Below are 24,576 nucleotides of genomic sequence, written 5' to 3'. Positions count from 1 at the left end.
ATGAACGGGAAAACAAAAAACACTGTTTTCATGTTATGAAAATGGGAACTTGAGGCCTGCAATGAAAATTTCAGTGTCAACGTTATGCACAGCTTCAAAGACTCCTTTATCTCAAAAAGGAAGCGGTGATGCTATTTTCTCAGAAGCCACATTTGATGACTCAAGGAAAGTGGTTTAATGACAGGGAAGACATGGATGCGTGGGAAAAGTTTGAATAACATTCCCCATGAAACATGCATGTGAAAGAGCAATATTACTAAATTAAAGGATTACTTTATATAGTATGTTCTTTTAAATATTAGATTACCTAATTAATTAATTTGGGGGCACCTAAATTTTTTTTTCCCATCTATATCGCTAACGTTTTAATTGACCAACATTTATTTTCTTTGACACTCTCACTGGGAAAATGGAGAATCACCTTATATTTGCAGATATACAGTGTGTCTATCATATGTATTAGGTATGTATTGGGGGGAAGAACCTTTAAGGGGGTCAGAAGCACAGGTGGTAGGTTGACCAATAGATTTGGTGAGGGTCAGTGGGCAGGCCGATCAGGTAATCCAAAGTTTGTGAGCTTGAACTCCACCTGAAATGATTATTCAGGGTGAGGTTTCTCTGGTTTCATATAAAGTAAATTTAAAGGTAACTACTGAGTGGCAGGGCCAAGAAAAATATTATAAAGCACTCTGCACATATTTAAGTGAAATTCTGCCAACCCCTTCCCCCAAGTCTCCATTTGCCTGTGGATAGAGCTCGACGCTGGGGCCTCCCCCGGCATTCAAGTGAATTAAGCATGGAGGGTAAGTCCAAATTCTGTGACTCCTGTGTGTAATAAATGAAGGGAAAGAGAAAGCATATAAAGGGTGGGAGGTAAAGTTCCTGCTCGGATGCTGGAAATACCGTTCCACCACAGCAAACAGTGCATCTGTGTCTCTAGCTGACCATTTGACTGTTTTTCCAGCTGAATCCTATTTTCCCAGCTGTGTCTGTCACCACTGCCACCGTCACCATCACTGCTGCTTGTATTCATCATCTTCAACAACAGACCCGTGAGACCCACCGTGTTTAAGTGCTGACAGTGTGCCAGGCTTTGTCCGACGCGCTCCAGGTGCTCCATTTTGCTCATTGAGCACTATTTAGTGCACGGTACTGCGTTAAATGTTAGCGTTGCAAAAACACACAAAACAATATTCCTATCATAAAGAGAATGCAGTATACTAAACACAGCATATGGATAGAAAGTCCGCCAATGCTGAAGGTAGAACTAAATGACACTAAATGAGAATGAACAGTACAATCCACAAAGGTGATTATTTTGTGCTCAGTAAATTCATTATTTTTAGCCATCTTGTCCAATATAGGTTAAGGGAATCACCCGAGAGGATTATGAAATGGATACCAAAAGATATCCAAAATATCCAAACAATTCAATGGCAGAAATATATTTTAAAAACCTTTGGATATGATTAAATATGACTACCTTTCCATCCTCTAAGGAGAAATTAAAGTTTCAAGTTAAATGTCACAGAAATAAATGAATGCAACTTTTTGTCCTCTGAATTTTTATATTCCACTCTTTCTCAGGCTGCTGCCTTTGTAGGATGTCTGGGTTAAGTCAGGATTCCTTTTCCAGCAGTTGTCACATTGATCGTCTCCCACCAAATCGAGTAAAAAGTTAAGCAACCTAAAGCAAAGACTCTGTTGTGTCCTACATTTTTATAGCACTTGAGGTTGACCCTCAATAGGACTTGTAAGGTATCACAGACTCTGACCCACCATAAAATATTGGAGAAATAAATAAGAATCCTCCTTGCCCTCCAGCAATTACCCACAGTGAAAGTATGCTTCCAGAACTCAGTGCATGGTTTCAGTAGAGGCTTGATCTATTGGAAAAGGCGCATAGACAGGGCAAACGTGAGATAAAAGAAAAAAATCGTTGGGCACGCAGCTTCCAGGATGCCAGTCAGATCCTTGTGCTGGTTGCATATAGTCCAAGGCCTGGGAACTTATAATAGCTTCTGAGAAATCTCCTATCAAACAATTCTGGCACCTTCCATACTATATTTTGGAGGGAGTAGCATTAGAGACATTTCTGTCTTGCAGCATTTGCCAGGGTGCCAGTCTGAGTTGCCAGGTCTTTCTTGTGTCCTTTTCCCCCCCTGAGTTCCATCACGTACGTGGTGAGCCTTGTAATTTCTATTTCCCTCTTGGTATTATTCCAGGCACTTCAGTACTGAACTTAATTTTGTCTCTTTTTGGTGACAAAGCTCCTATTCCTTCTTGTGAAAATTATTCTCCACAATTTGTGGTGAGGAAATTGAAGGGTTCGTAGAGTTGCTGATTTCATGACTCTGATCTCCTATTCTTTTTATTGCGTGTCTAGCAAGGTCCCACGGACTATGAGCTGTGTGCTACGCATCTGTCAGCATTCGTCTTTGCTTTGGGATTTTTTAAGCCTGTGAAAACAACCTCCTTGAGGTACTTTGCCATCAAGCTTAGAGTTGCTCCAGCAGGACTATCCCTCTCAATTAACTTCTGAACTGAAACTGTTGATGCTTTAAACATGTGTGTTGTCACTGTCCCAACTGGTCTGTGGACCAATATGCCTTCTGCTTCAAGTTCCACCAAACTTGTCCTTTCTCAGCCTGTGCATCTCCCAGGCCCAGAAATAAGAACATGAAAATTCTTCAACCGAGGCCTACGACTGGTGTTTCATTTTCAGAGGTCCAACTAAGTTTTTAAACAGTTCTACTGGCTTCTTAAGTTTGTCACTTTCCTTCTTGACCAAATGCAGGACTAACATGGTTGACATAGGAGTCTAGATTTTTCTCTCATGTGTCTCCTGCCCTACCCCCAAATACTGAAAGATATGATATTGGTGAGATCTTAGACTTCCAAAAACATCCATTGTGCAAACAACACCCCTTCTCCTAGAACTGGATAATTCCACAGGGGTGTCCTCCTATCAGTCCAACTTCTCCCCAACCTGGACTCCATTTATTGTCATCTCTCCCTCCCTCCACCTTCCCTTAGACAGTTACCTCCGTAACTAACATTTTTCAATGTGTGTAAATATTCACCTTGACTTTTACAAAACTAAGCTCATATCATGCTTTTTTATTGTTCTTGTCGTGGATGTGATTTTTTTGCTTTGTTCTGTTTTGTTTGCCTTCTGCTTTTTCTTTCTATTCTTTTAATTCATCCCACTCCAGAGGACTAATGTTAACAGCCTACTAAGTATCCTTCTGAATAATTTTCTGTGTTTATATAATCAAAATGGTGACAGGAGTGTTCCTGGGCCCTTCTAGGGGATGGCAGGGGGTGAATGGCTGAGCAAGTTGCAGATAATAGATTTTTGCAACATAACTCATTTCGCTAAGCCTCCAGACTCCTTCCTACTGTATGCCAGGAATGCAATGTCTCCTCAAACTCTTCTTCAAGTTCAGGGTTTGATTAGGCAGGCTAGCAGACAATGCACTGCAACATGGTTGAATCAACATAGTAAGTCCCAAAATCTGAGTGAGAACATTTATGTCAGGGAATTCTGATCCAAATTCAAATTTCTTCCCTATTGGCTTAACACCCTTGGAATGCACTCCCACACATGTTCCCCAGGCTTCTGCTGATATACATTAGCAAGAGTTTGTTGCTCTCTTAGATTATGAGCTAGCTTCTCCTGGAGCAAGCCTTTTACCTCAACATCTGGGTGACATAGGCCTCTAACTGGCCTCATGCACCTAGAAGCAGTAGGAGGTGTCGTGTTGGGGTAGGGTGACCAGTTGTTCCAGTTTGCTGGCACTTGAGAGTGTTCCTCAGTCACAGGGTTTTAGTGCTAAAACCAGGCAAGCCCTGGGCAAACTGGGACAAGTTGGTCACCTTAGATGTGGGTCCTGAGCTAATAGGCATTGTCTTGTGTGGCACCTGCCTCAGGTGCAGTTACTGAAAGGCTTGCATGCAGATAAGAGCTAGTTCCTTTATACTGGGTAGAGAGAGAGCTGCCTCTTCCTGCAATGGAGGTTTTAAAAATGCTGTTTCAAGTTCTTAGTTTTGTCCATTTCTCTTCAAATGTTCTCATCCCAGGTTTTAGATGCCAGTTCTTCCCACTAGTGTCCCCACCATAGCCTAAAGGCTTGCTGGGTTTGAGCATCCACTTGGAGCTGTGCCTCCACTCACACCCTGGGCTTAGCACTTAGCCACATCTCTCCTAGGACCATAGGAGATGAAGGAATCCTTCAACACTGCTGTTGAGACTTCCATTTTTCCACGCATGTCCTTGATAGTGCATTCATGGTGCTTAATTTCTCTTTTTCTCTAAGCATACTCTCTAAAGCCTAAGAAGAAGGCTGGTGTCTATATAATAATTATTTCTATTTTGCCACAAGAAATCAGTGTTGCATCCTCATGAACTCCCAATACCTCTCCCTCTCCTCACATCTCCCTACATTTTATTTTGTTCCATCCACCAGTGATAATTTGAATGACTACATTCCAGGGGTTACTTATATTCTGTTTCCAACTCAGAAAGTGAAGGAATAACTCAGCAAGGAGGTGTTCCTTCACTCTCTAAATCTATGACCAACCCAATTCCAGAATATCATTTTGAGGTTCTTTTTCCTGGGCCCATTTTTGGAACTGATTACTAGCCAAGTCCTAGCAGAAAACAGATGGCGCACTCAAAATAAGATAATTCCAGATAGAAAAACAGATGGCAAACTCTTTATGAAAAGTGGATGTGAGGGAATCAAAAGGCTAGTGTGGTTACCTGGAGCTAGAAGAAGTTGAGCTGTTACCACCCCTATAGCCAAAGGGACAAGGGGAGAGAGGGGTTTCTGGAATTTGGAAGGAGAGAGCTTTGAGTAGTCAGTTTTCTTGGGAGAAGCAAGGGGTTTCATTAGTGGACACAGACAGTCCAAGCCAGCCTCCCAAGGAAGGGTCTCAGGCTCCTCCCACCTTCTGATCTGCTTCCTGGTGTTCCTATTGGCTGAACCTAAGTGGAAACCAGGAGGAGCCCTGCGGATAAATTTCTACTGATCAGCCACTTGGAACAGACTATACGGTGGAGAAAGGGGTAGAAAGAATCTGTAAGGGAAAATAAATGATGTCCCACACAATGTGTTTCTCATAACTGCTGTGTGTGTGTGTATAACTCATTCCAACAATCTCTGTCTTTTTTATAGGGGAAATTAGCTCTTTCACCTTTAGTTTAATAGCTGGTATACTTAAAATTATTCTTTCCATCTTATTTTATGTTGACTGGTTATTTTCATTCATTGCTTTCTTTTAATGTTTTCCTCATTTTTGCTCTTTTGTCAAATTAGTATTCACTCCAATTTTTTTCTCCTTCTTAAATTAGAAGCCTACTGTATATTTCCTTTCTACTGACTATTGCCTTCCCATATTCAACACACTTACTATTGTACCTTAGTACCATATAAAAACAAAATATTGACTATTTAGTCTTCCTGGGTGCTCACTTTCCTGATTGTTTCTACATCTATTTCATTCAAAATGTGAAACTTTAGAATATTTTTACTTCATTTTTCTCCACACTGTAACTCCACCCGCCAAAACCTCTGTGTTTGGAAGACATAGAAATTCAGAGAATTTTTAGGCTTCACTTTTCTGCATGTCTATTTCAAGAATCCTATTTAAAACATATGACAAATTCTCTGTCATTCTATTGCTACCTATTTGGATTTAACTGCAATCATGCATCACTTAAAAATGAGGATATGTTCTGGGAAGTGCATTGTTGGGTGATTTCATTGATGTGCATAGAGTGCACTTACACAAACATAGATGGCATAGCCTGCTACACACATAGCCTCATGGCTCCTGGGCTACAAACCTATATAACATGTTACCGTACTGAATACTGTAAGCAGTTATAACATAATGATAAGCATTTGTGTATCTCAACATATCTAAACAAAGAAAAGGCACAATAAAATACAGTATGATAATCTTATGGGTCCTCTGTCATATATGCAGTCTGTCATTCACCGAAACATTGTCAGATAGTGCATGGCTGTACATACTCATATAAATGCAGGTTTTTGTCTCCTCAATGTCCTCCCCATCTCAAGGTGTCTGCTCTAATTCAGTTATTTTTTGGATAGAAGAACTCTTTGTGTATTTTCTAGAGATGGGGTATATGGGCAACATGTATCTTTTCATATCTACAATTAACCTCCTCCCTATAGGAGAATGAAGCCTTGTCTGATTATGGCATTTTTGGTTTACAGCCTTTTTCTCCCCCCCAGTCTGTACGTGTTCTTATACTGACTTCTAACTCCCCGTGTTGTAGACATGAACTTCAGTGCACTCTGATTCTTTTTCTTTTGGTCTGGAAGCTTGAAGATGATTTCTTATCTTTGGAACTCAAAGATATTATAAGGATATGTCTTGGATGTATGGCTTTACTTTTTAATTAAAAAGAATTCTACTTAGAGCTTAATCTGTCCTTTCATTTGCAGATTTAAATCTTCACCCCCAGAGAACATTTCTTATATTATTCATTTAGTTATTGCCTTGCCTCTATCTGTTCATTCTTTTTTCAAAGACATCAAGTGTTCGATGAGGTCTCCCAGATCTGTTCTTCAGGTCTTTGTTATTTCCCCTAAACACTGTTATCTTTGGATTCTTTTTCCTCCATATTTGCTTCCTGTTTTGAGCCATTTCTTCCATTTGACTTCTGGTCACATGCTCTCTCCTTCAATTCATCTGCAGAATTTTAAATCTGGAAACCATTTTTAAGTTCTACAAAGTCTTTCTACTTATATTTTTTGGTACTGTATTTGAATCTCTTTAAATGCCTCTGTTATGTTTTTCTTAAAGTGGTCTGCTGTCTGTGCATCTGTCCTGCTCCATCCCAGTGCCTGGTGTACCGTGCTCAGTTTGTTCCTCCTTTCTCAGTCCTCCTTACTTGGGCTGTTTCCCTTTGTCATTCAGTGGATGCTGTGGTGCTTCACCCACATCCTCTCTTTAGGGCCCTTATGTGCATCTTCCAACTGCTGCCAGCTTTCAGCTATGCCCTCCCTAGGAGAACATGCAGCCACAAGGAGCTGCTTTGATCAAATTCATGGGAAGCCCATGGCCAATAACTTGCTGATATAAGAAGAATCTGATCCTCTTGCCTCACTCTGGGACAACTCTGAAAGGTCATTCAGCTCTAAACTTCCACAGGACTTGCCAGTTGAAACCACACTAAGATCTGACTTTACCCCTGCCTTTTCCAGTCTTCCTCCCTTCCTTGCTGGTGCATTCCCAAGCGCTCTCTCCAGTAAACCCGCACGCAGCTCTCCATCTCAGAGTCTATTTCCAGGGAACCCAATCGAAGACCTCTACTCACCACTCTATTTACCCTTGGGACACAGTTCTCCAAGTATTTTGAGGTAGACTTTGGGGGACCTACGACTGGTAGAAGCCACATCAGTCTCTTCTCCTCGGGCTGGTGATGTACTGGCTGCTACGTTCTTGGTTCCCTCTGGGGCCGTGGGATAACCTTACCTGCTCCTTGGTTTCCTTTGCTGAAAAGGCCTGGATTTAGGGAAGGAAATTCCCTGCTTGACCTTTCAGTTCTTCACAGCTCCTGTCTGGCCACAGGTCTCAAGGGCTTCCCTTTGCCTTGGGACTTATATCCGTTCCCCAGGGCTGCTGTGACAAATCCCACAAGCTGGGTTCTTAGTAAAACAGAAACTTATTCTCTCAAAGTTATGGAAGCCAGATGTCCAAAATCAAGATGTTCGCAGGATCACACATCCTCTGGACTCTAGGGCAGAATTCCGCCTGTCGTGTCCAGCTTCTGATGGCTGTCGGTATTTCTCAGCTTTGTCGTCTTGTGGCCACATCACTCCAGTCTCTACCTCTGTCTTCACATGGGCTTCTCCTCTGTGTGTCTGTATCCTCTTCTTAGACTTAGAGGCCCCTGGGGAATCCAGCATAATCTCATTTCAAGATCTTTAACTAAATCACATCTACAATGCTTTTTTTTCAATTAAGGTAATATTTACAGGTTCCAGGGATTTGGACATTGACACATCTTTTTTGGAGGCCACCATTCAACCCGCTACCAGTGTATAAATCTTGTTAGGTGAAGCTCTATCTAGCAAACTGGATGTTTAAATTCTTTCTCTGCCAGTCTCCTGACTGTTAGCGAGCCCCGAGTGGTCACTGTCCTGTGTTGCTCCCTCTCTACCCATACACAGCAAGCCCTATCCCAACACGTGAGCAGAAGGACAGAGGCTCTCCCTCTGCGTACATCCTCCGAGAGCCCCCTGCCTCAGGTCCGACAACCGCATACTCAAGAAAGGCCATTTATAGTTCAATTGGCCATGGGAAAAGGCAAACAAGACACGTCATCAGATTAATCAGATATTCTGCTTCTTAGAATCTCACCTATACCCGTCTAAAGAAAAAGTGGTATTAAATTAATATTATAAATAATAACTTACAAAATGCTGAATCTGTAGAAGAAGACAATTTCTCCCCTGAACATTTCAGTATAGTGTATACACTCGGTTAGAATGAGTCACTCATTTTTTGCTACTCTGATCTGTTTAACAGAAAAGGTACACAGGTAACTTAATGGGCAAGACTTTACATTGTAACTTGAGTCAGAAAAAAAACAGGCCAAAGTAAAAATAAGGAGGATTAGAGAGTGGTTCTTTTTTGGCGTATTTTTCATCTAGAGGACATTTCCTGATTTCAGTTTTCTTGAAAAGCATCCACTGATCAAACGGCAATCTTCTATCATTAGATGTCAGTTAATTACCCCCAGAGAAGCCACCTTCTCTCCTGCACCTTCTAACACAGTCTTAGAAGACAACATTTAGCACGTTTAGCTAATGACCATGGAATGCCACTATAATATCACTTAATATAGATGGAAACTGCCATAACCTTCCTCATTAGTGACACATGGCAGAAGGTGAGTCATTCTGAGCTCACTACCCACGGCCAAGGGATTTTATAGTCCATGCAGCAAATGGAGATGCTGGTCAAGAGCATTGCAACACACACTCCTTACTTTTCTGTCATTTCTATTTATCGTCTTGGGAAAACAATTTGTTTCATTCTGTGAATACTCTAATTAAAAGGAAAAATGAAGGCAGGGTAATTTGAACAAGATTCATTAGGGATGAGGGCTTGGGGAGCTAAAGATAAATATATGAGAATAGAGCTTGCCAAAATCACTAATTCTACTGTACTGCTCAGGTCATTAAACTATAGTGGGCAGTAAACTTCAAAAAAGCCCCCCCCCTGCTTTTTTTTTTTTTGCTCAGTAAATAACATTTACTAGCAAAAAAGTTTTTAGAGCTGTCCTGGCATGGCTGATGACCAGAAGGGTGAGAAAAGCTCGTGGTCCTCTGTCTGAACGCTTTCAGTGATGCAGACAGTTGTTGTCAATGGTCAGAAAGACAGACAACCTCCAGCTTTATTTTTTTTTGCTGAGCATTGCTTTGGCTATTCGTGGTCTTTTATTGTTCCATATAAATGTCTGAATAGTTTTTTCCATTTCTGAGAAAAATGTCTTTGGAATTTTGATGGGGATTGCGCTGAATTTGTATATCACTTTGGGTAGTATGGACATTTTCACTATGTTGATTCTTCCAATCCAAGAGCATGGAATATCTTTCCATCTTCTTGTATCCTCTCTAATTTCTCTCAGCAGTGGTTTGTAGTTCTCATTATAGAGATTTTTCACATCCTTGATTAACTCAATTCCTAAGTATTTTATTTTTTTGGTGGCTAGTGTAAATGGGCAGGCTTTCTTGATTTCTCGTTCTGCATGTCAGCATCCGGGAAATGCAAATCAAAACCACATTGAGATACCATCTAACCCCAGTTAGGATGGCTAAAATCCAAAAGACTATGAACGATAAATGCTGGCGAGGCTGCGAAGAAAAAGGAACTCTCATACATTGTTGGTGGGACTGCAAAATGGTGCAGCCTCTATGGAAAATGGTATGGAGGTTCCTTAAACAATTGCAAATAGATCTACCATACGACCCAGCCATCCCACTGTTGGGAATATACCCAGAGGAATGGAAATCATCAAGTCGAAGGTATACCTGTTCCCCAATGTTCATCGCAGCACTCTTTACAATAGCCAAGAGTTGGAACCAGCCCAAATGCCCATCATCAGATGAGTGGATACGGAAAATGTGGTACATCTACACAATGGAATACTACTCAGCTATAAAAACGAATGAAATACTGCCATTTGCAACAACATGGATGGACCTTGAGAGAATTATATTAAGTGAAACAAGTCAGGCACAGAAAGAGAAATACCACATGTTCTCACTTATTGGAGGGAGCTAAAAATTAATATATAAATTCACACACACACACACACACACACACACAAACCGGGGGGGAGGCAGAAGATATAACAAGCACAATTATTTGAAGTTGATACGACAAGCAAACAGAAAGGACATTGTTGGGGGGGAGCGGGGGAGGGAGAAGGGAGGGAGGTTTTGGTGATGGGGAGCAATAATCAGCTACAATGTATATCGACAAAATAAAATTAAAAAATAAAATAAAATAAAATAAAATAAAAAAAAAATAAAATAAAATAAAAAAAAAAAAAGAAAGACAGACAACATCAAGAATTGAGAAGGATAAGTTTTAGTGAATGTTCCATAAGCAACATTCATGAAGAAAAGTTCTGTTTTAAAAAACTAAAAATAGAACTACCATACAACATGGTGACTGTAGGTAATAACAATGTATTGTATTCTCTTTTTATTTTATTTATCTCATTCTTAAAAAATTCACTGAGAGCAGATTTTAAGTCTTCTCACCACAAAAAAATGATAAGTATATAAGGTAATGCATATGTTAATTAGCTCTATTTAGACATTCCACAAAATCGTATATGTATTTTGAAACATCATGTTGTACATGATAAATATATACAATTATTCTGTTGATTTAAAAAATTAATTAATTAAATAAAAAAGAGAAAAGCTCTGTTTAGCATTAATTTATAAAACAAAGTGACCTGGCCTTTAAAGTTGCTTTGATAAATCAATTTTCAAAGCCTAGTATAATGCCTCCCCCCGTAGCTAGTATTAGTATTAGTATTCACTGAATAAAGCAACAAATGGATTTTGCTGGTTGTCTTAAAATAGAGCAAATACCCAGTCTCATGGCACAACTATGCTCTTCAGCAATATCAGCCACAGTCCTCTAGCGAATGTTACTGAATGGCCAATTCTATCCAGACCTGAATGTTTAGCAACTTAAGACACAATCCTTTCATAAGTCACTTATCACTCATTAGGTTTACAACTTACAAGTTTACACATGTAAGAATAATAAAGTGACGGGAATGTAGAACCTGCTTTTGGAAGGGCAGAGGATACAAGCACGAGCTAGAGTTTTTAGAAAAAGCTACGGAAGGAGTCAGAAGGAATCAAAGTCTTAGGTCTGGAGAATTTTGTGCTGAGGGAGCCAGGACAGGGTTAGTGACTGGAGGGCAGCAGATGGGATTTCGTCTGGCTCTTTCCCCTTCTGGTGGCACTGCCATGAGCATGTGCTCTGAGAATATGATCAGTGTGGCAATCAGCACCAACAGGCCTCTTCTGAGGGGACTTCCTGCCTGGAGCCCCTACTCTCACTGTGGGGTGCTTTGGCTGGCAAAGCTCTTTTGCTGGATATTGGCATGACTCCCTTCCTCACTTCTTGGAGTTTCTTTCTCCAGTGCCACCCCATCAGTGAGGCTGTCTCTGACCCCTTTATATAAAAGCAGCAGGCTCCAGCCTCATCCCACCTTAGCTGCCCAGCAAGCCCTACCCCTGGCTCTGGCTTACTTTTCTCCCTCACACTTTCTGTCTTCTGCCACATGTCATACTTCACCCTTTATTTGCTTATGTCTGTCATCCTACAAGAAAGTAAGTTCCCTGAGTGCAAGTACTTTGGTCACTGCTCTGTCCCTGGAATATTTACTGAGGACACTCACTAAAATTTGTAGAATAAATGAATAAATTACAATGACAGATTTAAATGTCAGCTTTTTAACTGAACATTTAAATACAACTTACAAATCTTAAAATTCCATTCATAAAATCTGGTAATTTTAACGAACACTTTGAAAGGGGTCTTTAATTATTCAATCAACCATCATAGTTAGTTAAATTCCATTAAATGTTTTAAAATACATTTATAAATGTAATATGTTCAATTTTCTAATCGAATATATGCCTCTAACAAGCAGAGCTTCCCTAATGCAGTAGATCTAATAAATTAAACATAATTATAGAGCTTCCAGAAGGAGAGAACAGAACTGGGGTTACTAGAAGTGAGAAAGGGGGAGCAGAAGAGAGAGGGGGGTCAGCAAGAAATTGATTAATGGACACAAAGAATGGTTACGTATTGTAATGATGAATAAGCTAACTATCCTGATTTGACCATCGCATATTGTATACAAGTATTGATGGTCTTCTCTGTACTCCGCAAATATGCATAATCAATTGTTTCAATAAAAAAATGAAAACTAAAGCCTTAACTTTTCTTAAATATTCCAGTATTGCACACAAACCTAGTAAAATTTTTTTATACTTTTCAACCAACATATCTAAAATAAATTACTAGTATTATACAAGCTAAATTGGGATCACAAGATGAATCTGTAATATTAATGTGCCAATCTCTCTTAATGATTAGAAGTACTTTACAAATATGAAGAGATTATTACTAAGTGTAATTGATCACATATCGTGGAGCTGGTTTATTCCTTCCCTCTCACTTTCCAGGCTGTTAAGACACCCACAAAGGAAACAATATGACCATGAGTTGGGGAGCATTGCATATAGGTTGGGGAGTTTAAGCCAAAGTGTGAAATCTGGTAGTTCTCGAAACATTCAGCACTGCTGAGCCTTTTTGAAAGTTCATTTTCTTCAAGTGGTGGGGGGTCTCATAACCTATATCCTTGGGCTCAAGATACACCATTACCTAATTCTTCTTTCCAGTTTCCACCATCTTTCATCCACCTAGGTTGCTTTATCACTTGATGGTGTAATTCAACTAATTTATCTCTTACCTGATTTTGAGTTTTCTCCGGCTTTTTCATACATTCTGAGAAATGCATCATTAAGCAATTTTGTCTTTGTGCAAACATTATGAAGTGTACTTACAAAAACCTAGATGGCATCGCCTACTACACACCTAGGCTATATGGCACAGCCTATGGTTCCTAGGTTACAGACCTGTACAGCATGTTACTGTATGGAATACTGAAGGCAATTGTAATACAATGGTATTTGTGTATATAAACATATCTAAACACAGAAAAGGTATAGTAAAAAATACAGTATCAAAGATAACAAATGGCACACCTGTACAGGGCACTTACCATGAATGGAACTTGCAGGGCTGGAAGCTGCTCTGGGTGCATCGGTGAGTGGGTGGTGAGTGAGTGTGAAGCTGAGGACATTACTGTACACTGCCGTAGACTTTACAAACACTGTACGCTTAGGCTGCAGTAAATTTGTAAAAAAATAAATAAATAAAGCAATTGTGCTGTGACAGTATGACTTTAGCATCACTAGGTGATAAGAATATTTCAGCTCTATTATAAACTTGTGTGACCACCATGGAATATGCAGTTCATTGTTGGACAGAACATCATTATGCAGTGCACACCGGTATTTTAATGACTTTGTGTTGGATTCCAGATCTCTCTTGGCTTTGTGTTTCTCCAAGGTCATGCAAATGAAGATTTCAGTCTGCTGTGCACAGCCCGAGGCTCAAATACCTCCATCCAACCTTTCAGTTTGCCACGGTTTCTTCTCTGAAGTGCCAGCACGGTTCCTAGCCGCACCTTCTCCCACTTTTCTTCCCAGTTTTTCCTCCAGGGAAGCTTTAATTCCAGACTTCATTATTTCTTCAGAGTAATTACAGAGACCAACTTTTGCTACTAAGTATCTTATTGGACTCTTATCCTCAAAATATGTCTCTCAATGAATACAAGAGTAATTTTGATCACTACCATTTCCTTTAGTTTAGTTTGGGTGGTGGGATTACAAGCAATTTTTGTTTTCTTTGACTTTCTTCTACAGTGAACATGTATTACTTTTATAATAAGGAATAAAAAATATCACATGAATCAAAGTTTGAGCCTTGAGCAGTGCCCATTTGGGGATTCAGACATGTCTGGTCATGTTTCAGAAAACTGATGCATAAAATAGCAAACTGTAATCATCAGGAGAGAAATGTAATTTCCCTTTTTTAAAAAAATGTTATTTTACTTCTCAATATACATTGCAGTTGATTTTCGTGACCCATTACCCGTTCCTCTCCACCCCCTCCCTTCCCTCCCACATCATATCTGTTCACTTGGCTTAAAAAGTTCAAGGAATTTTTGTGATGGTTGTGTCTTCTTTCCCCTCCCCACCCTTTATTTGTTTGTGTGATTATTTACTTATTTATTTATTTTTGGCTCCCACAAATAAGTGAGAACACGTGGTATTTCTCTTTCTGTGCCTGACTTGATTCACTTAATATAATTTTCTCTTAGTCCATCCATGTTGTTGCAAATGGTAGTATTTTGTTCTTTTTTATAGCACAGTAGTATTCCATTGTGTAGATATACCACATTTTCCTTATCCACTCATCTGATGATGGACATTTGGGCTGGTTCCAATTCTTGGCTATTGTAAATAGTGCTGCAATGAACATTGGAATACAGATATACCTTCGACTTGATGATTTCCATTCCTCTGGGTATATTCCCAGCAGTGGGATAGCTGGGTCATATGGTAGATCGCTCTGCAATTGTTTGAGGAAACTCCATACCATTTTCCATAAAGGCTACACCATTTTCAGCCCCACCAACAGTGGATGAGAGTTCCTTTTTCTCCACAACCTCTCCAGCATTTATCATTCTCAGTCTTTTGAGCATTAGCCATCCTAACTGGAGTGAGATGGTATCTCAAAGTAGTCTTGATTTGCATTTCCCGGATGCTGAGTGAAATTGAGCATTTTTCATGTGTCTGTTGGCCATTTGTATATCTTCTTTTGAGAAATGCCTATTCAGCTCTTTTGCCCATTTTTTAATTGGGTTATTTGTTTTTTTGCCGTAAAGTTCTTTGAGTTCCTTGTATATTCTGGATATTAATACTTTGTCAGATTTATATTTTGCAAATATTTTCTCCCACTTTGTTGGTTGTCTATTTACTCTTTTGATTGTTTCTTTTGCTGTGCAGAAGCTTTTTAGTTTGATATAATCCCATTTGTTTATTTTTCCTTTAGTTGCCTGTGCTTTTGGGGTCCTATTCATGAAGTCTGTACCTATTCCTACTTCCTGGAGTATTTCCCCTATGTTTTCCTTAAGGAGTTTTATTGTTTCAGGATGTATATTTAATTCTTTAATCCATTTTGAGTTGATTTTGGTATATGGTGGGAGGTATGGGTCTAGTTTCATGCTCCTACATATAAGTATCCAGTTTTCCCAACAACATTTGTTGAAAAGACAGTCTCTTCCCCAGTATGTAGACTTGCTGCCTTTGTCAAAGATCAGATGGCTGTAGGCATATGGGTTAATTTTGGGGTTCTCTATTCTATTCCATTGATCTGTGTGTCTGTTTTTATGCCAGTATCATGCTGTTTTGGTTATTATAGCTTTGTAATATAGTTTATAGTCAGGTTGTGTTATGACTCCAGCTTTATTTTTTTTGCTCAGGATTGCTTTGGTTATGTGTGATCTCTTGTGATTCCATATAAATGTCTGGATAACTTTTTCCATCTCTGAGAAAAATGTCATTGGCATTTTGGTGGGGATTGCATTGAAACTGTAGATCACTTTGGGTAATATGGACATTTTCACAATGTTAATTCTTCCAATCCAAAAGCATGGGATATCTTTCCATCTTCTTGTGTCCTCTTTAATTTCTCTCAACAGTGGTTTGTACTTCTCTTTGTGGAGATTTCTCATATCCTTGGTTAGCTTTATTCCTAAGTATTTTAATTTTTTTTTTGTGACTATTGTAAATAGGCTAGCTTTCTTGATTTCTTTTTCTGCATGTTCACTGTTGGAGTATAGAAATGCTACTGATTTTCATGTGTTGATTTTGTATCCTGCAACTTTGCTAAAATTCATTTATCAGCTCTAGGAGTTTTTTTTATAGAGGCTTTAGGCTGTACAATATATGGTATTATACCATCCACAAACAGGGACAATTTGACTTCATCCTTTCTAATCTGGATGCCCTTTATTTCCTTCTCTTCTCTGATTGCTCTGGCTAGTACTTCCAACACTATGTTGAATAAGTGTGGTGAGAGTAAGCATCCTTGTCTAGTTCCTGTTCTTAAGTGAAAAGCTTTCAGCTTTTCCCCATTCAAGGTGATATTGGCAGTGGGCTTATCATATATGGCTTTAATTATGTTGAGATACTTTCCACCTATGCCTAACTTGTAGAGAGTCTATCATGAAAGAATGTTGAATTTTGTCAAATGTTTTTTCAGCATCTATAGAGATGATCATATGGTCTTTGTCTTTGCTTTTATTGATATGGTGTATCGCATTTATTGATTTGCATATGTTGAACCAACCTTGCATTCCTGGATGAATCCCATTTGATCATGGTGTATAATTTTATGTATATGTTTCTGTATTCTGTTAGCTAGTATTTTATTGATGATTTTTGCATCTATATTCATCAAGGATATTGTCCTGTAGTTTTCTCTTTTTGATGTATCTTTGTCTGGTTTTGGTATCAGGGTGATGTTTGCTTCACAGAATGAGTTTGGGAGAATGGCCTCTGTTTCAATCTTTTGGAACAGTTTGTAGAGAATTGGTATCAGTTCCTCTTTGAAGGTTTGGTAGAATTCTGCAGTGAACCTGTCTGGTCCTGGGCTTTTCTTTGTTGGGATCCTTCTGATAACAGCTTCAATCTCTTTTATTGTTATTGGTCTATTCAGATTTTCTATATCTTCTTGCCTCAGTTTTGGTAGTTTGTATGTGTCCAGAAATTTATTTATTTCCTCCAGATTTTCCAATTTGTTGGCGTATAGTTGTTTATAGTAGTCTCTAATGATTCTTTGTTTTTCTGAGGTGTCAGTTGTAGTATCACCTTTTTCATTTCTAATTTTTGTTATTTGGTTCTTCTCTCTTCTTTTCTTAACCTTGCTAAAGGCTTGTCGATTTTATTTATCTTTTCAAAAAAACAACTTTCTTTCATTGATGTTTTGTATTGTTTTGGGGGTTTCTATTTCATTTAGTTCTGCTCTGATCTTAATTATTTCTTTCCATCTACTAATTTGGGGTTTGGATTTTTCTTGTTTTTCTAGATCTTTATGGTGAAGTGTTAGGTTGTTTATTTGCCATCTTTCCATTTTCTGAAGTAAGTATTTAATGTGATAAATTTCCCACTTAGTACTGCTTTTACATTATCCCACAGGTTTTAGTATGATGTGCTATTATTTTCATTAATTTCATGAAATTTTTTGATTTCCTGTTTAATTTCTTTTTGGACCCATGTCATTAAGTAGAATGTTGTTTAATTTCCAAGTGTTTGTATAGTTTCCAGAGTTTCATTTGTTATTGATTTCTAATTTTAATCCATTGTAATCAGAAAAAATATATGGAATAATTCCAATTTTTTGAATTTCTTGAGACTTTTTTTGTGACCTAACATGTGGTCTATCCTGGAGAATGTTCCACGTGCTGATGAGAAGAATGAATATTCTGAGGTTGTTGGATGAAATGTTCTGTAGATGTCTGCCAAGTCCAATTGGTCTAAAGTGTTGTTCAGATCTTGAATTTCTGTTTTGATTTTTCTGCCTAGATGATCTGTCCAATGATGAGAGTGAGGTGTTCATGTCCCCCACTATTATGGTGTTAGTGTCTATCTCATTCCTTAGATCTAATAGTGTTTGCTTTATAAATTTGGCTGCTCCAACACTGGATGCATATATATGTATGATTGTTATGTCTTCTTGATGGATTGATCCTTTTATCATTATATAGTAGCCTTCTTTGTCTCTTTTAATGGTTTTTGCTTTAAAGTCTATTTTATCTGATATAAGAATAGCTACTCCAGCTTGTTTTTCATTTCTATTTGCATGGTATATCTTTTTCTATCCTTTCACTCTTAGTCTGTGTGTGTCTTTACAGGTTAGGTGAGTTTCTTGAAGGCAGCATATTGTTTGGTCCATCTTTTTAATCTAGTCAGTCAGCCCATGTCTTTTGAGTGGGGAATTTAATCCCTTTACATTTAGAGTTATTATTGAAAAGTGCTGACTTACTCCTAGCATTTTATTGATCTTTTTTTAGGTGTCTAAAGAACCTTTTGCTCCTTTCTTTCTAATTTTCCATTTGTTTTCTGTATTTGTTGGTTTCTTGGGGTGATAGATAAACTATTTTTTTTCTCTTTTGTTAGCATTTTTGTTTTTCTGGTATTATTTTTTCTTGAGTATTCATGGCAGTGATGGCTGTTTTTGTGGTATCAAACCCAATCCTTCCTTGAGAATTTCTTGTAGGGCTGGTCATGTGGTAGTGAACTCCCACAGTTTTTGTTTGTCTGAGAAATATACTATTTGTCCTTCAATTTGGAAGAATAGCCTTGCTGGGTAAAGTATTCTTGGCTGGCAATTTTTGTCCTTTAGTGTTTTGAATATATCATCCCATTCTTTTCCGGCTTTTAGGGTTTCTGATGAAAAGTCTGATGTTATTATGATTGGGGCTCCCTTATAGGTGACTTGCTGCTTCTCTTTTGCAGCTTTGAAGATTCTTTCTTTGTTTTTGAGTTTTGCCAATTTGACTATCACATGTCTTAGAGAGGACCTTTTTGGGTTGAATGCATTTGGGGATCTTTGGGCTTCCTGAATCTGAAGATCTGTGACTTTTCCTATACCTGGAAAGTTTTCTGCTATATTTCATTGCATATGTTTTCAATGCCATTTCCTTTTTCCTCCCCTTCTGGAATACCCATGCTTCAGATATTTGAGTGCTTAAGGTTGTCTGTTATCTCTCTTAGATTTTCTTTAAGTTTTTAAATTCTTTTTTCTGGTCTGCCTGTGTTAATTCAAACAGCCTGTCTTCAAGGTCAGAAATTCTCTCTTCTGCTTATTCTAGCCTGCTGGTTAGACTCTCTGTTGTGTTTTTTATTTTGTTGAATGAATCCTTCAGCTCCACAAGCTCTGCTACATTCTTTTTCAAGGCATTGATTTATTTGTACATTTCTTCTTTCAGATCCTGTACATTTTTTCTCATTTTACTGTGTTGTCTAACTGAGTTTTCTTGTATCTCATTCAGTTTCCTTAGAATTGTTACTCTAAATTCCTCATCAGTCATTTCAAAGACTTCCTGTTCTATAGGATCTAGTGCTTGAGAGTTATTATTTTCCTTTTATGGTGATGTACTTTCTTGATTTTTCATATTTCTGTTATCTTTCCTTTGGTGTTTTGTCATTGTGGCAGAGGGTATCATAGTCCCCTCGTTTCACCCTCATGTCTGGCTTGGATCCTGAAACAATTGCTGATTCTGGGCAGCAAGAATTAGCCTGGGCTGGGAGTCCATGCCACCTGCCTGTTCTGGGACAGTTGGCTCAGGACGTGGGGGCCCAGAAGTTCTTAAGTGTCTCCCAGTGGTGGGTACCAGCCTGGGCTGGAGGTCCCACCCCACCTGCTTTCTCAGGTGTGGCTGTCTCAGGGTGTGTGGGCACCAAAACTCTTAAGTCTCTCAAGAAACAGTATTTCCAAGAACAATGTAGTGGTTGTTATCTCAAACTTGTTCTGGTCTCTAGGCATATGGTTTGTGATTAACTGAAGCAGAGCTGCTTCACTAAATGTAGTAGAATATACTACTTGGTGATCTCTCAAATAGAGAACACACATAGTGTTGGGATCTCGAGGGCTGCTGGGCAGGATTGGCACTTGGTGGTCATGGAAGGTTCAGGGAGGGTCTGTGGTGCCTGTTGATACTGCAGAAGGAGGGAAAGGAAATGTCAGGTAGCACATGGCAGACCATCAGCAGTGTTCTGGAAAAGACCACAGGGCCCATCGGAGCAATGGAAGCAGAACTTTTTCAGATCCCATGTGACATTTCCTGGAAACTCTCAGAAAAACACAGAGGATAGTACATTATAGAGGGCTTTAGGTCTTGATTCTAAAGATAGGTCCAAGAATCAGCACAGTCAGTTGGGTTGATCACTGATACTAAGATCACATCTTTATCCACAAAGTGAAATGTTTTTATTTCACAAAGTGAAAATGTTGGGGTAAATTAGGATTAAGTAGAATCTATGTAGTGCCTCAAAAGACACAACTGTGGAAATCATCAGACTGCTTTGAAATAATTAAGATATGGAGCATACTTTCAGTGCCAAGCCTGTTGCAGTTGCTCAATAAATATGTACAAATTAATGAGTGCTGGTTGCACTGTTGAATGAATGAATTTCAGATGAATGTTAGAAATAATAAATGCTACGATATTCCAAAAGACAGAGGAAACAGGCTGCCCTATTTTGAAGCTATAACCATATTGAAATAACTGAAATGTTCTTTCGTAAGTGATATCCATATATTTCATGGAGTAGAGATAATGGCCTCACCTACTAAATGATGTAGAAAGTGTGGTCATAGTATCAAATGAAATTGGAATGATGGTAACAAATTCTCAGTGATTGAGATAAGAAAAGAAAGGAGAGAAATAAATAGTGCATGGGAATTGCAAACCCAAACCTTCTGGGGATGAAAATCTTAGCATAGCTGCTCAGTGGCATGGGAAACGATAGTGTAAGTAGTGCCAACAGGCAGAAGATAGGCTGGGGAAAGTCTCTGAAATGTCTCTCGATCTCAGCAGGCTCTTTTCACCTTTGCCAAGAACAATATGTTCTTACGCTGATGCTACCACATGAATTATCTGAGAGTAGCCCAGTGCTTTTCAAAGCACTATCATCTCCTTCAGCAGCCTTCAAGGAATGATTCTTAAAGAGATGCTAAGTTGAGTTGTGAGTTTCTTTTGTGTGGGTTTCTGAAGTCCTGGCAGGTAATTCAATCAATTTCCACTTTCCACCTGTCCCATTTTCCTCTCACCCTTGCCCTACCTGCCAAGAAAGAAAGATAAATGGAAACCAGAACGAACTGAAAACTATTTGGAGTATTACATTCCCATCGCAGATTGTTCCAGCCTAAGCTCCTGGGATTTGGGTTGTTTTGGGTCAATGCCAGTCCAGCCTTTCTCTGAGGAAGCTATGGACTCCAGCTGTCTTACAGGTTTCTAGTCTCAAAGACCCTGAAGTAGATGCAATATGATTCCTGCCCCTGACAAGGGGAAAGAGTCAGGTGGAATGGTATCAGCTTCATAGAGTCCTTGCTTAGATGGTTTCAACTCCTTACCTGCCACTGCAAAACATCCACAGAAAGGGTGTTAATGACCATAAATGGTAGATTGCTTCTCAGAGAAATGAGTACCAGGCTAACAGGGATGAGGAAATGGGAGAAAATAAAAGTAACGTACTCTTAATAAAGTACTCCTTGAATTGTTCAATTAAACACTTAACAAACAGTTGTTGAGTACTTACTGTATGTTGGAGATCATAATAGGTAGTGAGGCTATAATGATGAAAAATCTTGACCCGTAACCTTATGGAGTTCATAATGTACAATTCCAATCAAACGTGAAATTATTACAGGGCATTATTTTATACAAGAAGCCAAGAGAGCTCACAGAAGGCAGTGACTAACCCTTTCCATGGGAGTCAGGTAAGACTTCATGTGCAGTAATAGCTGATCCAACAGGCGAGGATGAAAATGTATCAGACAAGGGGAGAAGATCCACAAAGAGGAAAGAGAGTAGGACAACACCTGGAATCTTTAAGAAGCATGCAGGGATTAAATTCAGGGAATAAAAAAAGTCAACTTCTGGGAGTTTCAAGATGGCGGCGGCTGCGGCGGCTGGCGCGGAGTAGCTGAGGTGGAAAAGGTGGCCACTGGGCCTCAGGCAGCCGGGAAACTTGTGGACCTTTCTCTGGCCATCTCTTAAGGGAGGACTGCTGCTGCTGGCCGGTCGTGGGGGCTCAACGCCACTTTGCCCCCGGCAGGAGAGGCTGCCTCATTTACAGGCAACAGCTTTGAAGTGTGGAGCAGGAAAAGAACTGATTCTTAGCTGCAAAAGTGAGTCTTGAAACAGGGAACACGGCGCCAGGGCTGCTGTGGATGCAGCCAGGATCCCGGAGGCTGGGGCCGCACTGAAGGCGGCCAGCTGCCCTATCCAGGATTCGAGGTTTCAGGCCGGCATTAAAGAAGACTCCTGGGAGCGCCCGAGCGGCGCCGCGACTGAACAGCCCGAGGCGGCAGCAACGAGAACACGGAAGGCAACAAACCAGAGACAGAGCGAGCGCCCGACCTGGCACAGCACTGTGAGTGATCCCTCGCAAAGCTCTGTTCGGGGGGTGTATGCCCACGCGGCTCCCCGCCTGCACCACCAGGCCACTCACTGCCCCGGTGCTGCCTCCATTTTCCCAGGTGCGGGCAGCTCCGCCCTGCTCGGCCATCACTGAGCCCATTTGCTTGGCCTGGCGCGGGGCTTTCCGGACCCTGCGGGCCGACCTCCTCTCCCACTCCCTCCACGGTTCTCTGGCAGGGCTGGGGGTGTGGGGCGTCCCGACCAGTTTTGGGAGGGCTAGGAAGTACGGGCGGGCCGACTGTCACTCCACCACACCCTGGACTCCGGCCCCGGTAAACTTCCTGTTACTGGGAGGCAGATACCATCTCTGCGACCACCAGTTTGGAAAAAAGCCTAACGAATTTCTGGTTGGGAATAGTGTGGTAGGAGAGTTCCCAGGTCTGCTTGAACCTGCCGGAGAGCAGGCTGCAGGCGGGCACTAGACTCGGTTTATACCGGGGGGATACAAAGGTGAACAAGACCCGAGAAAGATCTACACAGTGCTACAAAGGCACCCAGAGAGACTGGTCGTCTGTGCCTAGCAGAAACCTGGTAGACTTCCTGGGCGAGGCGGTGCTGAGCAGGGTCTTGAAGGCCCAGCTGATAGACGAGGGGTGCAGAAGACACGCCCCAACCCAGCACAGTGTGCACAGAGGGGGGAGACGTGCGGCCAGGGAGGCGGAGACTCGACAGAAACCACACACCCGGTGGGGTCGCCACTGCACGATCTAACAGCCTGGGCCAGAGCACACTGAACGGGGAGAAGTCCTGTACAGAAAGTGAAAGCTCAACAGAGATCACACACCCTGTGGTACGTGATCCACCAGCCCAGCAGAGTACAAGCTGACCAGAAAGGTGGATCCCCGGAGAAGCCCAAGACCCGAGGCAACCACACACACAAGACACTAGAGGCCAACTGAGCAGTCACGGCGGGAGCCATACCAAATTGGCAACCACAGCAACATCCTAGTTAGTCATTAGTCTTAAACCGGTGGACTGTGAAACCCCCTGCCACAATGAATAAACACCAAAAAAAAGACACCAGAAATACAAAAAATCAAGAAAGTACACCACCAAAAGTTAATAAATCTCATACTCTAGATCCTATAGAACAAGAAGCCCTTGAAATAACTGATAAGGAATTTCGAGTGATAATTCTAAGGAAACTGAATGAGATACAAGAAAACTCAGCTAGACATCATGATGAAATGAGGAAAAGTATACAGGATCTGAAAGAGGAAATATACAAGGAAATCAATGTCCTGAAAAAAAATGTAGCAGAACTTGCTGAACTGAAGAAGTTATTCAGCGAAATAAAAAACACAACGGAGAGTTTAACCAGCAGGCTTGTCGAAGTTGAAGAGAGAACCTCTGAACTTGAAGATGGGCTGTTTGAAATAACACAAGCAGACAAAAAGAAAGAAAAAAGAATCAAGGACATGGAAGAAAATCTGAGAGAGATATCAGACAACCTCAAGCGCTCAAATATCCGAGTCATGGGTATTCCAGAAGGGGAGGAAAATGGAGATTCCATTGAAAACATATTCAACAAAATAGTGGCAGAAAACTTCCCAGGTATAGGAAAAATCACAGATCTTCAGATCCAGGAAGCTCAACGATCTCCAAACGTATTCAACCCAAAAAGGCCTTCTCCAAGACATGTCATAGTCAAATTGGCAAAACTCAGAGACAAAGAGAGAATCTTAAAAGCTGCAAGAGAGAAGCGTCAAATCACCTATAAGGGAGCCCCAATCAGGTTAACATCAGACTTTTCATCACAAACCCTAAAAGCTAGAAAGGAATGGGATGATATTTTCAAAATACTAAAAGACAAAGATTGCCAGCCAAGAATACTCTACCCTGCAAGGCTATCCTTCCGAAATGAGGGGCAAATAGTATATTTCTCAGACAAACAAAAACTGCGGGAGTTCACTACCACAAGACCACCCTTACAAGAAATCCTCAAGGGAGTACTGGGTTTGGTTCCTGAAAAATAACTACCACTGCCATAAAAACCTAAGAAAAATCTAAACCCGCTAGTACAATAAAAATGGCATTCATGAAGAGAAAACAAGCTAACAAAAACACTATCTACAACCTAAGGAACCAACAAACAAAGAAACCAAACAGTAAATCAGAAAGCAAGGAACAAAAGACACCTAAGACAACCAAACAAC

Source organism: Cynocephalus volans, chromosome 10, assembly GCF_027409185.1.
Source record: "Cynocephalus volans isolate mCynVol1 chromosome 10, mCynVol1.pri, whole genome shotgun sequence".
Taxonomy (NCBI): domain Eukaryota; kingdom Metazoa; phylum Chordata; class Mammalia; order Dermoptera; family Cynocephalidae; genus Cynocephalus; species Cynocephalus volans.
Note: the sequence above shows the minus strand (reverse complement) of the source record.